A 16,523-nucleotide genomic window follows, 5' to 3' on the forward strand; every position below is an offset into this window, starting at 1 on the left:
TGCTGTCAGGCTACAGACCAGTGCTGTCAGGCTACAGACCAGTGCTGTGAGGCTGCAGACCAGTGATATCAGGCTACAGGCCAATGCTGTGAGGCTACAGACCAGTGCTGTCAGGCTGCAGACCAGTGCTGTCAGGCTGCAGACCAGTGCTGTCAGGCTACAGACCAGTGCTGTCAGGCTACATACCAGTGCTGTCAGGCTAAAGACCAATGCTGTCAGGCTACAGACCAGTGCTGTCAGGCTACAGATCAGTGCTGTCAGGCTACAGACCAGTGCTGTCAGGCTACAGACCAGTGCTGTCAAGCTACAGACCAGTGCTGTGTGGCTACAGACCTGTGCTGTCAGGCTAAAGACCAATGCTGTGAGGCTACAGACCAGTGCTGTGAGGCTACAGACCAGTACTGTGAGGCTACAGACCAGTGCTGTCAGACTACAGACCAGTGCTGTCAGGCTAAAGACCAATGCTGTCAGGCTACAGACCAGTGCTGTCAGGCTACAGACCAGTGCTGTGTGGCTACAGACCAATGCTGTGATGCTACAGACCAGTGCTGTCAGGCTACAGACCAATGCTGTGAGGCTACAGACCAGTGCTGTCAGGCTACAGACCAGTGCTGTGAGGCTACAGACCAGTGCTGTGTGGCTACAGACCAGTGCTGTCAGGCTATAGACCAATGCTGTGAGGCTCCAGACCAGTGCTGTCAGGCTACAGACCAGTGCTGTCAGGCTACAGACCAATGCTGTGAGGCTACAGACCAGTGCTGTCAGGCTACAGACCAATGCTGTGATGCTACAGACCAGTGCTGTCAGGCTACAGACCAATGCTGTGAGGCTACAGACCAGTGCTGTCAGGCTACAGACCAGTGCTGTGAGGCTACAGACCAGTGCTGTGTGGCTACAGACCAGTGCTGTCAGGCTACAGACCAGTGCTGTCAGGCTACAGACCAGTGCTGTCAGGCTACAGACCAATGCTGTGAGGCTACAGACCAGTGCTGTGAGGCTACAGACCAGTGCTGTGAGGCTACAGACCAGTGCTGTGAGGCTACAGACCAGTGCTGTCAGGCTACAGACCAGCGCTGTCAGGCTACAGACCAGCCCTGTCAGGCTACAGACCAATGCTGTGAGGCTACAGACCAGTGCTGTCAGGCTACAGACTAATGCTGTGAGGCAACAGACCAGTGCTGTCAGGCTAAAGACCAGTGCTGTCAGGCTAAAGACCACTGCTGTCAGGCTACAGACCAGTGCTGTCAGGCTACAGACCAATGCTGTGAGGCTACAGACCAGTGCTGTCAGGCTACAGACCAGTGCTGTGAGGCTACAGACCAGTGCTGTGTGGCTACAGACCAGTGCTGTCAGGCTACAGACCAGTGCTGTCAGGCTACAGACCAATGCTGTGAGGCTACAGACCAGTGCTGTGAGGCTACAGACCAGTGCTGTGAGGCTACAGACCAGGGCTGTGAGGCTACAGACCAGCGCTGTCAGGCTACAGACCAGCGCTGTCAGGCTACAGACCAATGCTGTGAGGCTACAGACCAGTGCTGTCAGGCTACAGACCAATGCTGTGAGGCAACAGACCAGTGCTGTCAGGCTAAAGACCAGTGCTGTCAGGCTAAAGACCACTGCTGTCAGGCTACAGACCAGTGCTGTCAGGCTACAGACCAGTGCTGTCAGGCTACAGACCAGTGCTGTGAGGCTACAGACCAGTGATGTCAGGCTACAGACCAATGCTGTGAGGCTGCAGACCAGTGCTGTGAGGCTACAGACCAGTGCTGTCAGGCTACAGACCAGTGCTGTCAGGCTACAGACCAGTGCTGTCAGGCTACAGACCAGTGCTGTGAGGCTACAGACCAGTGATGTCAGGCTACAGACCAATGCTGTGAGGCTACATACCATCGCTGTGAGGCTACAGACCAGTGCTGTCAGGCTACAGACCAGTGCTGTCAGGCTACAGACCAGTGCTGTGAGGCTACAGACCAGTGCTGTGAGGCTACAGACCAGTGATGTCAGGCTACAGGCCAATGCTGTGAGGCTACAGACCAGTGCTGTCAGGCTACAGACCAGTGCTGTCAGGCTACAGACCAGTGCTGTGTGGCTACAGACCAGTGCTGTCAGGCTACAGACCAATGCTGTGAGGCTACAGACCAGTGCTGTCAGGCTGCAGACCAGCGCTGTGAGGCTACATACCAGTGCTGTCAGGCTAAAGACCAATGCTGTCAGGCTACAGACCAGTGCTGTCAGGCTACAGATCAGTGCTGTCAGGCTACAGACCAGTGCTGTCAGGCTACAGACCAGTGCTGTCAAGCTACAGACCAGTGCTGTGTGGCTACAGACCAGTGCTGTCAGGCTACAGACCAGTGCTGTCAGGCTACAGACCAATGCTGTGAGGCTGCAGACCAGTGCTGTGAGGCTACAGACCAGTGCTGTCAGGCTACAGACCAGTGCTGTCAGGCTACAGACCAGTGCTGTCAGGCTACAGACCAGTGCTGTGAGGCTACAGACCAGTGATGTCAGGCTACAGACCAATGCTGTGAGGCTACATACCATCGCTGTGAGGCTACAGACCAGTGCTGTCAGGCTACAGACCAGTGCTGTCAGGCTACAGACCAGTGCTGTGAGGCTACAGACCAGTGCTGTGAGGCTACAGACCAGTGATGTCAGGCTACAGGCCAATGCTGTGAGGCTACAGACCAGTGCTGTCAGGCTACAGACCAGTGCTGTCAGGCTACAGACCAGTGCTGTGTGGCTACAGACCAGTGCTGTCAGGCTACAGACCAATGCTGTGAGGCTACAGACCAGTGCTGTCAGGCTGCAGACCAGCGCTGTGAGGCTACATACCAGTGCTGTCAGGCTAAAGACCAATGCTGTCAGGCTACAGACCAGTGCTGTCAGGCTACAGATCAGTGCTGTCAGGCTACAGACCAGTGCTGTCAGGCTACAGACCAGTGCTGTCAAGCTACAGACCAGTGCTGTGTGGCTACAGACCTGTGCTGTCAGGCTAAAGACCAATGCTGTGAGGCTACAGACCAGTGCTGTGAGGCTACAGACCATTACTGTGAGGCTACAGACCAGTGCTGTCAGACTACAGACCAGTGCTGTCAGGCTAAAGACCAATGCTGTCAGGCTACAGACCAGTGCTGTCAGGCTACAGACCAGTGCTGTGTGGCTACAGACCAATGCTGTGATGCTACAGACCAGTGCTGTCAGGCTACAGATCAATGCTGTGAGGCTACAGACCAGTGCTGTCAGGCTACAGACCAGTGCTGTGAGGCTACAGACCAGTTCTGTGTGGCTACAGACCAGTGCTGTCAGGCTACAGACCAGTGCTGTCAGGCTACAGACCAATGCTGTGAGGCTACAGACCAGTGCTGTGAGGCTACAGACCAGTGCTGTGAGGCTACAGACCAGTGCTGTCAGGCTACAGACCAGTGCTGTCAGGCTACAGACCAGCGCTGTCAGGCTACAGACCAGCGCTGTCAGGCTACAGACCAATGCTGTGAGGCTACAGACCAGTACTGTCAGGCTACAGACCAATGCTGTGAGGCAACAGAGCAGTGCTGTCAGGCTACAGACCAATGCTGTGAGACTACAGACCAGTGCTGTCAGGCTACAGACCAGTGCTGTCAGGCTACAGACCAGTGCTTTCAGGCTGCAGACCAGCGCTGTGAGGCTACATACCAGTGCTGTCAGGCTAAAGACCAATGCTGTCAGGCTACAGACCAGTGCTGTCAGGCTACAGATCAGTGCTGTCAGGCTACAGACCAGTGCTGTCAGGCTACAGACCAGTGCTGTCAGGCTACAGACCAGTGCTGTCAAGCTACAGACCAGTGCTGTGTGGCTACAGACCTGTGCTGTCAGGCTATAGACCAATGCTGTGAGGCTACAGACCAGTGCTGTGAGGCTACAGACCAGTGCTGTGAGGCTACAGACCAATGCTGTGAGGCTCCAGACCAGTGCTGTCAGGCTTCAGACCAGTGCTATCAGGCTAAACACCAATGCTGTCAGGCTACAGACCAGTGCTGTCAGGCTACAGACCAGTGCTGTCAAGCTACAGACCAGTGCTGTGTGGCTACAGACCAGTGCTGTCAGGCTACAGACCAGTGCTGTCAGGCTACAGATCAGTGCTGTCAAGCTACAGACCAGTGCTGTGTGGCTACAGACCAGTGCTGTCAGGCTACAGACTAATGCTGTGAGGCTACAGACCAGTGCTGTGAGGCTACAGACCAGTGCTGTGAGGCTACAGACCAGTGCTGTGTGGCTACAGACCAGTGCTGTGAGGCTACAGACCAGTGCTGTGAGGCTACAGACAAGTGCTGTCAGGCTACAGTCCAGTGCTGTCAGGCTACAGACCAATGCTGTGAGGCTACAGACCAGTGCTGTCAGGCTACAGACCAATGCTGTGAGGTTACAGACCAGTGCTGTCAGGCTACAGACCAGCGCTGTCAGGCTACAGACCAGCGCTGTGAGGCTACAGAACATCGCTGTGAGGCTACAGACCAGCGCTGTCAGGCTACAGACCAGCGCTGTCAGGCTACAGAACATCGCTGTCAGGCTACAGACCAGCGCTGTGAGGCTACAGACCAGCGCTGTCAGGCTACAGACCAGTGCTGTCAGGCTACAGACCAGCGCTGTCAAGCTACAGACCAGCGCTGTCAGGCTACAGACCAGCGCTGTCAAGCTACAGACCAGCGCTGTATGCCACATTACTGACAGACCAAGGAAACTGTGCAGGCCTGAAGAATCCTACTGCCCCCTAGTGGAGTGATCGCGGTAATGCAGATCCTACTCATAAGACTTCAAGTCATCATAACTGCAACATGCAGTAAACCAGTCAACCAGCCATAACATTAAAAGCCCTGACAGGAATAACATTGATAATTATCTCATGGTGCCTTCCAAGGAGATAGGATAGATTAGCAGTAAGTGAACTGTAAGGGTATGTGCGCACGTAGAGTGGTCCATTGCGGATTTTTCCGCAGCGGATTTGATAAATCCACAGGGCAAAAACACTGCGTTTTTCCTGCAGATTTATCTCAGATTTACCGCGGTTTTTGTAAGGATTCCACTGCGGTTTTGCACCTGCAGTTTTCTATTATGGAGCAGGTGTAAAACCGCTGCGGATTCCGCAGAAAGAATTGACATGCTGCGGAATGTAAACCGCTGCGTTTCTGCGCATTTTTTTCCGCAGCATGGGCACTGCGTTTTCGGTTTCCCATAGGTTTACATTGTACTGTAAACTCATGGGAAACTGCTGCGGACCTGCAGCTGCGGATCCGCAGCAAAATCCGCATCGTGTGCACAGAGCCTAAGGCTATGTGCCCACAATCCGGAGTTACTGCAGGTTGGACGCTGTGTATTTATGCAGCATCAATCCCGCAGCGGCCAGATGTAACAGCATAATGAATGGGATTTCTAGAAATCCTATGTCCACTATGTGTCCAGAGACACCTGCGGATCACCCGCAGACTGAATGGCGCACTTTCCAGACCGCAGCATGTCTATTTATCTTGCACTAGTCTCCGCAAGAGAAATTATATCTATAGAATGTATTGAATGCATTAAATCCGCACGATTCAGTGAACACATACGGAGTTACCTGCGTTCAATAGAAGGCAGCACTTTGGACACAGTGAACATAACAGTGCGTGCAAAATGCTGCTAGTTCCTGATCGTGTGCGCCCGGCTTTAGGAAAAAGGACCTAACCCTGACCAGGTACATGCAGTTATAAAAACCTGTAAAAAAATGTTCTTGTTTACATATTAACTTCATGCATAGATAGATAGATTCTCTTAAAATTTAATCATTTAACCCCCAAGGGTGGTTTGCACGTTAATGACCAGGCCAATTTTTACAATTCTGACCACTGTCCCTTTATGAAGTTATAACTCTGGAACGCTTCAACGGATCCTGATGATTTTGACATTGTTTTCTCATGACATATTTTACTTCATGATAGTGGTAAAATTTCTTTGATATTACTTGCGTTTATTTGTGAAAAAAACGGAAATTTGGCGAAAATTTAGAAAATTTCGCAAATTTCTAACTTTGAATTTTTATGCCCTTAAATCACAGAGATACAGTACAGACCAAAAGTTTTGACATATCTTCTCATTTAAAGATTTTTCTGTATTTTCATGACTATGAAAATTGTACATTCACATTGAAGGCCAAAAAATTATGAATTAACACATGTGGAATTATATACTTAACAAAAAAGTGTGAAACAACTGAAAATATGTCTTATATTCTAGGTTCTTCAAAGTAGCCACCTTTTGCTTTAATGACTTCTTTGCACACTCTTGGCATTCTTTTGGTGAGCTTCAAGAGGTAGTCACCGGGAATGGTTTTCACTTCACAGGTGTGCCCTGTCAGGTTTAATAAGTGGGATTTCTTGCCTTAGGCCGGCGTCACACTAGCGAGTTTTACGGACGTAAGAGCGCAGAAAATACGTCCGTAAAACTCACCAAACAAACGGCACAATTATTCTCAATGGGTCTGGTCCTATCAGCCGTATATTACGGATCTTTATTATATGGCTTTCCACGGCCGTAAAAAATCGCAGCATGCTGCGTTTGTCAGCGTATTGCGCAAAAAATTCGCCAATGAAAGTCTATGGGGGCGAGAAAAATACGGATTCCACACGAACCAGCAGTGTGACTTGCGAGAAATACGCAGCGGTGTTAGTGAAAAGCCGGTAATTCAATTGCCGGCTTTTCATTTCTCCTTCACAAACCCGACAGGATATGAGACATGGTTTACATACAGTAAACCATCTCATATCCCCTTTTTTTTAGCATATTCCACACTACTAATGTTAGTAGTGTGTATGTGCAAAATTTGGGCGCTGTAGCTGCTAAAATAAAGGGTTAAATGGCGGAAAAAATTGGCGTGGGCTCCCGCGCAATTTTCTCTGCCAGAGTGGTAAAGCCAGTGACTGAGGGCAGATAATAATAGCCAGGAGAGGGTCCATGGTTATTGGCCCCCCCCCTGGCTACAAACATCTGCCCCCAGCCACCCCAGAAAAGGCACATCTGTAAGATGCGCCTATTCTGGCACTTGGCCACTCTCTTCCCACTCCCGTGTAGTGGTGGGATATGGGGTAATGAAGGGTTAATGCCACCTTGCTATTGTAAGGTGACATTAAGCCAGGTTAATAATGGAGAGGCGTCAATTATGTCACCTATCCATTATTAATCCAATTGTATGAAAGGGATAAAAAACACACACACACATTATTAAAAATTATTTTAATGAAATAAACACACCGGTTGTTTTAGTATTTTATTGCTCTCTCAATCCACCTGAAAACCCTCGCTTGGCAAAATAATAAACCCACAATATACATACCATCCGAGGCTCTGTCAGGTCCCACGATGTAAATCCTTCTGAAGGGGTTAAATCAATTTACAAGCAGGAGCTGCGCTAAAGCACTCGCTCATGCCTGTAATCCCCGGGTGCTGAAAGGAAAGCTGGGTGATCTGTACTTACATTGAGTCACGGTGAGGCGCCCTCTGGTGGATGTTCTCATGAACTGCAGCCTTGGAAAAGTTCCCACGCTCGAGTTCATATGAGTTCATCCAGCAGATGGCGCCTCACCGCGACTCAATGTAAGTAGAGATCACCCTGCTTTCCTTTCAGCACCCGGGGATTACAGGCACGAGCGAGTGCTTTAGCGCAGCTCCTGCCTGTAAATTGATTTAACCCCTTCAGAAGGATTTACATCGTGGGACCTGACAGAGCCTCGGATGGTATGTATATTGTGGGTTTATTATTTTGCCAAGCGAGGGTCTTCAGGTGGATTGAGAGAGCAATAAAATACTAAAACAACCGGTGTTTATTTCATTAAAATAATTTTTAATAATGTGTGTGTGTGTGTGTGTGTTTTAACCCTTTCATACAATTGGATTAATAATGGATAGGTGTCATAATTGACGCCTCTCCATTATTAACCTGGCTTAATGTCACCTTACAATAGCAAGGTGGCATTAACCCTTCATTACCCCATATCCCACCGCTACACGGGAGTGGGAAGAGAGTGGCCAAGTGCCAGAATAGGCGCATCTTCCAGATGTGCCTTTTCTGGGGTGGCTGGGGGCAGATGTTTGTAGCCAGGGGGGGCCAATAACCATGGACCCTCTCTAGGCTATTAATATCTGCCCTCAGTCACTGGCTTTACCACTCTGGCGGAGAAAATTGCGCGGGAGCCCACGCCAATTTTTTCCGCCATTTAACCCTTTATTTTAGCAGCTACAGCGCCCAAATTTTGCACATACACACTACTAACATTAGTAGTGTGGAATATGCAAAAAAAGGGGGATATGAGATGGTTTACTGTATGTAAACCATGTCTCATATCCTGTCGGGTTTGGGAAGGAGAAATGAGAAGCCGGCAATTGAATTACCGGCTTATCACATATATCGCGCTGAATTAAATATAAATACAGAATATATATATGTGTCTCAATGACATATATATATATATACTGAATATATTTTTTAACGAACATTTGAGCACATAAATCCATTAGATGTCGGTTTTGCAAGCCTGCGAGAAAATATCGCAGTACGGATGCCATACGGATTACATACGGAGGATGCCATGCGCAAAATACGCTGACACACCCTGCCTACGGATCACTATTTTGGGAACATTTCTCCATATTACGGCCGTAAAAAACGGACCGTATTGTCTTACGCTGAGTGTGATGCCGGCCTTATAAATGGGGTTGGGACCATCAGTTGTGTTGTGTTGAAGTCTGGGGAATACACAGCTGATAGTCCTACTGAATAGACTGTTAGAATTTGTATTACGGGAAAAAAAAATAGCTAAGTAAAGAAAAACGAGTGGCCACCATTACTTTAAGAAATGAAGTTCAGAAAGTCCGAAAAATTGGGAAAACTTTGAAAGTTTCTCCAAGTGCAGTTGGACCCAGCGTGCACGCACAGCCGACGAGAGGGAGAAGCCGGGAGCGAGCGCAGAGGAGAAGACGCCAGATGGGGATCCGCAGCAGTGGAGGCGCGCCGGGACGCCGAGGACACGTGAGTATGACAGGGCGCGGAGAGCGGCGGCGGCAGCAATGAAGTGACACCATTTTGGAAAGTAGACCCCCTAAGGAACTTATCTAGATGTGTGGTGAGCACTTTGACCCACCAAGTGCTTCACAGAAGTTTACAATGCAGAGCCGTAAAAATAAAGAAATCATATTTTTTCACGAAAATGAAATTTTCGCCTCCAATTTTTTATTTTCCCAAGGGTACCAGAAGAAATTGGACCCCAAAAGTTGTTGTGCAATTTGTCCTGAGTACGCTGATACCCCATATGTGGGGGGGAATCACTATTTGGACGCATGGCAGAGCTCAGAAGGGAAGGGGCGCCGTTTTTTTCTCAACAAAAATTATTTTTTAGCCCCCAGGTTTTGTATTTTCCTAAGGGTAACAGGAGAAATTGGACCCCAAAAGTTGTTGCCCAATTTGTACTGAGTACGCTGATACCCCATATGTTGGGGTAAACCCCTGTTTGGCGCACGGGAGAGCTCGGAAGGGAAGAGCACTGTTTTACTTTTTCAACGCAGAATTGGCTGGAATTGAGATCGAACGCCATGTTGTGTTTGGAGAGCCCCTGATGCACCTAAACAGTGGAACCCCCCCGAATTCTAACTGAAACCCTAACCCAAACACACCCCTAACCCTAATCCCAACCATAACCCTAACCATACCCCTAACCCGAACATGCCCATAGCCCTAATTCCAACCACACCCCTAACCACAACACACCCCTAACCCTAATCCCAACCCTAACCACACCCCTAACTCCAACACACCCCTAACCTTAATCCCAACCATGATCCTAACCACACCCCTAATCCCAACCCTAATTCCAACCGTAAATGTAATCCAAACCCTAACTTTAGCCCCAACCCTAACCCTAGCCCCAACCCTAACTTTAGCCCCAACTCTAACTTTAGCCTTACCCTAACTTTAGTCCCAACCCTAACACTAACTGTAGCCCCAACCCTAACTGTAGCCCCAATCCTAACCCTAACTTTAGCCCCAACCCTAACTTTATTCCCAACCTTAACCCTAACTGTAGCCCCAACCCTAACTGTAGCCCTAATCCTAACTTTAGCCCCAACCCTAACCCTAACTTTAGCCCCAACCCTAACCCTAATGGGAAAATGGAAATAAATGCATTTTTTTAAAATTTAAAAAAAAAACAACTAACTAAGGGGGTGATGAAGGGGGTTTGATTTACTTTTATAGCGGATTTTTATGATTGGCAGCTGTCACACACTAAAAGACGCTTTTTATTGCAAAAAATAGTTTTTGCGTCTCCACATTTTGAGAGCTATAATTTTTCCATATTTTGGTCCACATGTGTCATGTGAGGTCTTGTTTTTTGCGGGACAAGTTGACGTTTTTATTGGTACCATTTTCGGGCATGTGACATTTTTTGATCACTTTTTATTCCGATTTTTGTGAGGCAGAATGACCAAAAACCAGCTATTCATGATTTTCTTTTGAGGCGGGGGAGCGTTTATACCGTTCTACGTTTGATCAGATTGATAAAGCAGTTTTATTCTTCGGGTCAGTATGATTACAGCGATACCTCATTTATTTAATTTTTTTATGTTTTGGCGCTTTTATACGATAAAAACTATTTTATATAACAAATAATTATTTTTGCATCGCTTTATTCTGAGGCCTATAACTTGTTTATTTTTTCGCTGATGATGCTGTATGGCAGCTCGTTTTTTGCGGGACAAGATGACGTTTTCAGCGGTACCATGGTTATTTATATCCGTCTTTTTGATCGCGTGTTATTCCACTTTTTGTTCGGCAGTATGATAATAAAGCGTTGTTTTTTGCCTCGTTTTTTTTTTTGTTTTTTTACGGTGTTCACTGAAGGGTTTTAACTAGCGGGACAGTTTTATAGGTCGGGTCGTTATGGACGCGGCAATACTAAATATGTGTACTTTTATTGTTTTTTTTATTTAGATGAAGAAATGTATTTATTGGAACAATTTTTTTTTCTTTATTTAGGAATATTTTTTTTTACACATGTGAATATTTTTTTTACTTTTTTACATTGTCCTGGGGGGGACATCATACCATCTGACACTTTGCAGTGCACTGTGTCAGATCAGCGATCTGACAGGCACTGCAGGGAGGCTTCCCGGTGCCTGATCTGAGCAGGCGGTTGAAAGCCATCTCCCTGCAGGACCCAGAAGGCCCCCCCGCGGCCATTTTGGATCTGGGCCTACAGGGAGGAGGAGGTAGGAGACCCTCACATCGCGTTGTTCCGAGGGTCTCAGGGAAGCATGCAGGGAGCCCACTCCCTGCGCGATGCTTCCCTGTGCCGCCGGAACGCTGCGATCATGTGTTGATCGCAGTGTTCCGGGGGTTACGGTGCCAGGAGTGGTCCGTGACCGCTCCTGGCACATAGTGCCGGATGTCAGCTGTAATAATCAGCTGACACCCGGCAGCGATCGGCCGCACTTCCCCCGTGAGCGCGGCTGATTTCGCTGGATGTACTATCCCGTCACTGGGAATTAAGTCCCAGGTCACCTCGACGGGATAGTACGTCCACTGGGATTAAGGTTGCCGTCACACTAGCAGTATTTGGTCAGTATTTTACATCAGTATTTGTAAGACAAAACCAGGAGTGGAACAATTAGAGGAAAAGTATAACAGAAACATATGCGCCACTTCTGCATTTATCACCCACTCCTGGTTTTGGCTTACAGATACTGATGTAAAATACTGACCAAATACTGCTAGTGTGACGGCAGCCTAAGGGGTTAAAATCATGGAGATAATCCCCAAAACACACAGGTGAACACCAAATATGGACTAATTAAATAAGAACTCTGTATGAATATACAGGTGCTTCTCACACAATTAGAATATCATCAACCCCAATGACTTTTGGGGTTTCATTGGCTGTAAGCCATAATCATGAACATTAACAGAAATAAACACTTGAAATAGATCACTCTGTTTGTAATCACTCTATATAATACGCATGAGTTTCACTTTTTGTATTGGAAGAACTGAAATAAATTAACTTGTTGATGATATTCTAATTTTGTGAGAAGCACCTGTATAACACTTATCACATGGATGCTATGTAATAAAGTGCCAAATAAATAATAGTTTAGCTCTCACCCAACTCAGATGTGGAAGTCCATGGAGGACAAAGATGCCATTGTGTACCTTGGATGTATTTCTAACATATTTTATTTCATTTTGGCACTTTGTGCTTAACCCTCTGAGGTAGAAATGCGTCAGGAGGGAACACTCTTTTTTGGGATAACAGAGTTATGACACTTGGGTACTGCCCTAGTCAGGGCAGGAACCACTACATGGGCCACGACATGGTTAGATAGCTTCTCTACCCGTTTACCAGCTACCTATAGGGCTCCATGGACTACTATGGCTCCACGTCTAAATTGGAGACTGCATCACCTAGGATCCAGCAGCTCTTTTTCCCTCGCTATACACAGCAATCACACAAACGCTGGGTAGAGGAAGCAACAGCACATCATAGTTACATAGTTTTATAGGTTGGAAAAAGACCTAGGTCCATCAAGGTCAACCTTTCTCCACCAATTGTAAATTTTTTCACTATATTATCTATAACCCACAATGTTCTGTGTACTGAGGAAATCGTCCAGCACTTTTTTAACCCCTTCACGACATGCCCCGTACTTGCACGGCTCATGTCGTGTCTCCCCCTTTGATGTGGGCTCCGGCGCTGAGCCCACATCAAAGTCGCGACATGTCAGCTGTTATGTACAGCTGACATGTGCGTGCAATAGCAGCAGGTGGAATCGCGATCCACCTGCCGCTATTAACCAGTTAAATGCCGCTGTCAAACACTGACAGCGGCATTTAACTACCGCTTCCGGCCATGCGGACGGAAATGCGCACATCGCCGACACTGTCACATGATCGGGGGTCGGCGATGCATCTGCATAGTAACCAGAGGTCTCCTTGAGACCTCTATGGTTACTGATGCCGGCTTGCTGTGAGCGCCACCTCATAGCAAACCTGCAATTCAGCTACATAGGAGCGATCTGATGATCACTGCTATGCAGCAGAGCCGATCAGGCTATGCCAGCTTCTAGCCTCCCATGGAGGCTATTGAAGCATGGCAAAAGTAAAAAAAAAAAATGTTTTAAAAAATATGAAAAAATTTAAAAAATATAAAATCACCCCCCCTTTTGCCCCATCCAAAATAAAACAATTAAAAAAATCAAACATACACATATTTGGTATCGCCGGGTTCAGAATAGTCCGATCTAGCAATAAAAAAAAAGCATTAACCTGATCGCTAAACAGAACAGCATAGCGAGAAAAAAATTTGAAACGCCAGAATTACGTTTTTTTGGTCGCCGCGACATTGCATTAAAATGCAATAACGGGCGATCAAAAGAACATATCTGCACAAAAGTGGTATCATTAAAAATGTCAGCTCGGCGCGCAAAAAATAAGCCCTCACCCGACCCGTGATCCAGAAAAATGGAGACGCTACGGGTATCAAAAAACAGCGCCATTTTTTTTTAGCCATGCTTTGAATTTTTTTTCACCACTTAGATAAAAAATAACCTAGACATGTTTGGTGTTTATGAACTTATAATGACCTGGAGAATCATATTGGCAGGTCAGTTTTAGCATTTATTGAACCTAGCAAAAAAAGCCAAACAAAAAACAAGTATGGGATTGCACTTTTTTTGCAATTTCACCACACTTGGAATTTTTTTCCCGTTTTCTAGTACAAGACCTGGTAAAACCAATGGTGTCGTTCAAAAGTACAACTCATCCCGCAAAAAATAAGCCCTCACATGGCCATATTGATGGAAAAATAAAAAAGTTATGGCTCTGGAAAGGAGGGGAGCGAAAAACGAAAACGCAATAAAGAAAAAGGGCTGCGTCTTGAAGGGGTTAAAAGCTGTTATAGTGTCTGCTATTACTGCTTCTTGTGGTCGGGCTTTCCACAGTCTAAGGGTATGTTTCCACGGTAAGTAAACGCTGCTTGTTTGACGCTGCAGCGTCAAACAAGCAGCGTCCAGATGTTCCAGCATAGTGGAGGGGATTTTTTGAAATCCCGTGTCCACTATGCGTGGAAACCCGCACGCGGCGGCCCTGCGACTCCGGACATGCTGCGCGTCTTTTCAGATCGCAGCATGTCCGTACACCTTGCGGGGACGCAGCGTCCCCGCAAGGCATATCACAGGGCCCTATGGCGAGGGGTGCGATGATCCCGGATGTGTACTGTACACATCCGGCACCATCGCGTCCCAGAAAGGGGGCGGGGCTTAGCGCCGAGCGGCTTCGCCGCTGCGGCGATACCGCCGCCCCTCCGGACCGTCGAGCCATACCCTTACTGCTCAACGGATAGTAGCGAATCTGAGATTTTTTTTCGTGACATATTGGGCTTCATGTTAGTGGTAAATTTAGGTCGATAATTTTTGCGTTCATTTGTGAAAAAAAACGGAAATTTGGCGAAAATTTTAAAAATTTTGCAATTTTTAAAATTTTGCAATTTTTAAAATTTTAATTTTTATTCTGGTAAATCAGAGAGTTATGTGACACAAAATAGTTAATAAATAACATTTCCCACATGTCTACTTTACATCAGCACAATTTTGAAAACAATTTTTTTTGCTAGGAAGTTATAAGGGTTAAAATTTGACCAGCGATTTCTCATTTTTACAGCAAAATTTACAAAACCATTTTTTAGGGACCACCTCACATTTGAAGTCAGTTTGAGGGGTCTATATGGCTGAAAATACCCCAAAGTGACACCATTCTAAAAACTGCACCCCTCAAGGTGCCCAAAACCACATTCAAGAAGTTTATTAACCCTACAGGTGTTTCACAGCAGCAGAAGCAACATGGAAGGAAAAAAATGAACATTTAACTTTTTAGTCACAAAAATGATCTTTTAACAACAATTTTTTTATTTTACCAAGGGTGTTGTCCAATTTGTCCTGAGTACGCCGATACCCCATATGTGGGGGTAAACCACTATTTGGGCACAAGTCGGGGCTCGGAAGGGAAGTAGTGACGTTTTGAAATGCAGACTTTGATGGAATGGTCTGCGGGCGTCACGTTGCGTTTGCAGAGTCCCTGATGTGCCTAAACAGTAGAAACCCCCTACAAGTGATCCCATTTTTGAAACTAGACCCCCCAAGGAACTTATGTAGATGTGTGGTGAGCACTTTGAACCCCCCAGTGCTTCACAGAAGTTTATAACGCAGAGCCGTGAATAAAAAATCATTTTCTTTCCTCAAAAATGATTTTTTAGCCCGCAATTTATTTTCACAAGGGTGACAGGAGAAATTGGAACCCAAAAGTTGTTGTCCAGTTTGTCATGAGTATGCTGGTACCCCATGTGTGTGGGTAAACCACTGTTTGGACACACGTCGGGGTTCGGCAAGGAGGGAGCACCATTTGACTTTTTAAACGCAAGATTGGCTGGAATCAATAGTGGCGCCATGTCACGTTTGGAGACCCCCTGATGTGCCTTAACAGTGGAAACCCCTCAATTCTAACTCCAACACTAACCCCAACACATCCCTAACCCTAATCCCAACTCTAACCATGACCCTAATCACAACCCTAACACACCCCTAACCCCAACACACCCCTAATCACAACCCTAACCCCAACACACCACTAACCCTAATCCCACACAACCCTAACCACAAGCCTAACCCTAACCCACCCCTAACCCTAATTCCAACCCTAACCCTATGTGCCCATGTTGCGGATTTGTGTGCGGATTTTTCTGCACCGTTTTTGAAAAATCCGCAGGTCAAATGCACTGAGTTTTGCCTGCGGATTTACCGCAGATTTCCAGTGTTTTTTGTGCGGATTTCACCAGCGGATTCCTATACAGGAACAGGTGTAAAACACTGCGGAATCCGCACAAAGAATTGACATGCTGCGGGAAATGCTGAGCAGTATCTTCTGCACCATGGGCACAGCGGATTTGGTTTTCCATTATTTTATTAATTTTATATGTTCCCTACCTATGGGGGTGATACTATTTTTTTTATTTTGATCACTGTGATATGATCACAGTGATCAAAATGAATGAACGAATCTGCCGGCCGTTTCAGCGGGCGCACTGTGTATGCGCCCGCCACTTTGAAAGATGGCGGCGCCCATCCTAGAAGCCGGACGGACACCGGGACTCTGGAGGTACGGGGGGGGGGGGTTTGTGGGATCGGACAGCGGGTGGGTGCCAGACAGGACGGAGGGGAGAGGAGGGCAGCGGAGGATATAACGGAGGGTAGGAAACAATGGCCGCGGGTGCAGATCACCGCTGTCAGTCAGTGGCGGGGTCAGATCGGGGTCTCCAGCCGTGGCTGATGATATTGCAGCATCGGCCATGGCTGGGTTGTAATATTTCACCAATTTTCGTTGGTGAAATATTACGATTGGCTGTTGAAAGTGAAACAGTGAATCAGAGCAATCAGAGTGATCGTAGCCACGGGGGGGGGGGGGGGCGAAGCCACCC

The sequence above is a fragment of the Ranitomeya variabilis genome, chromosome 3 (assembly GCF_051348905.1).
Source record: "Ranitomeya variabilis isolate aRanVar5 chromosome 3, aRanVar5.hap1, whole genome shotgun sequence".
Taxonomy (NCBI): Eukaryota; Metazoa; Chordata; class Amphibia; order Anura; family Dendrobatidae; genus Ranitomeya; species Ranitomeya variabilis.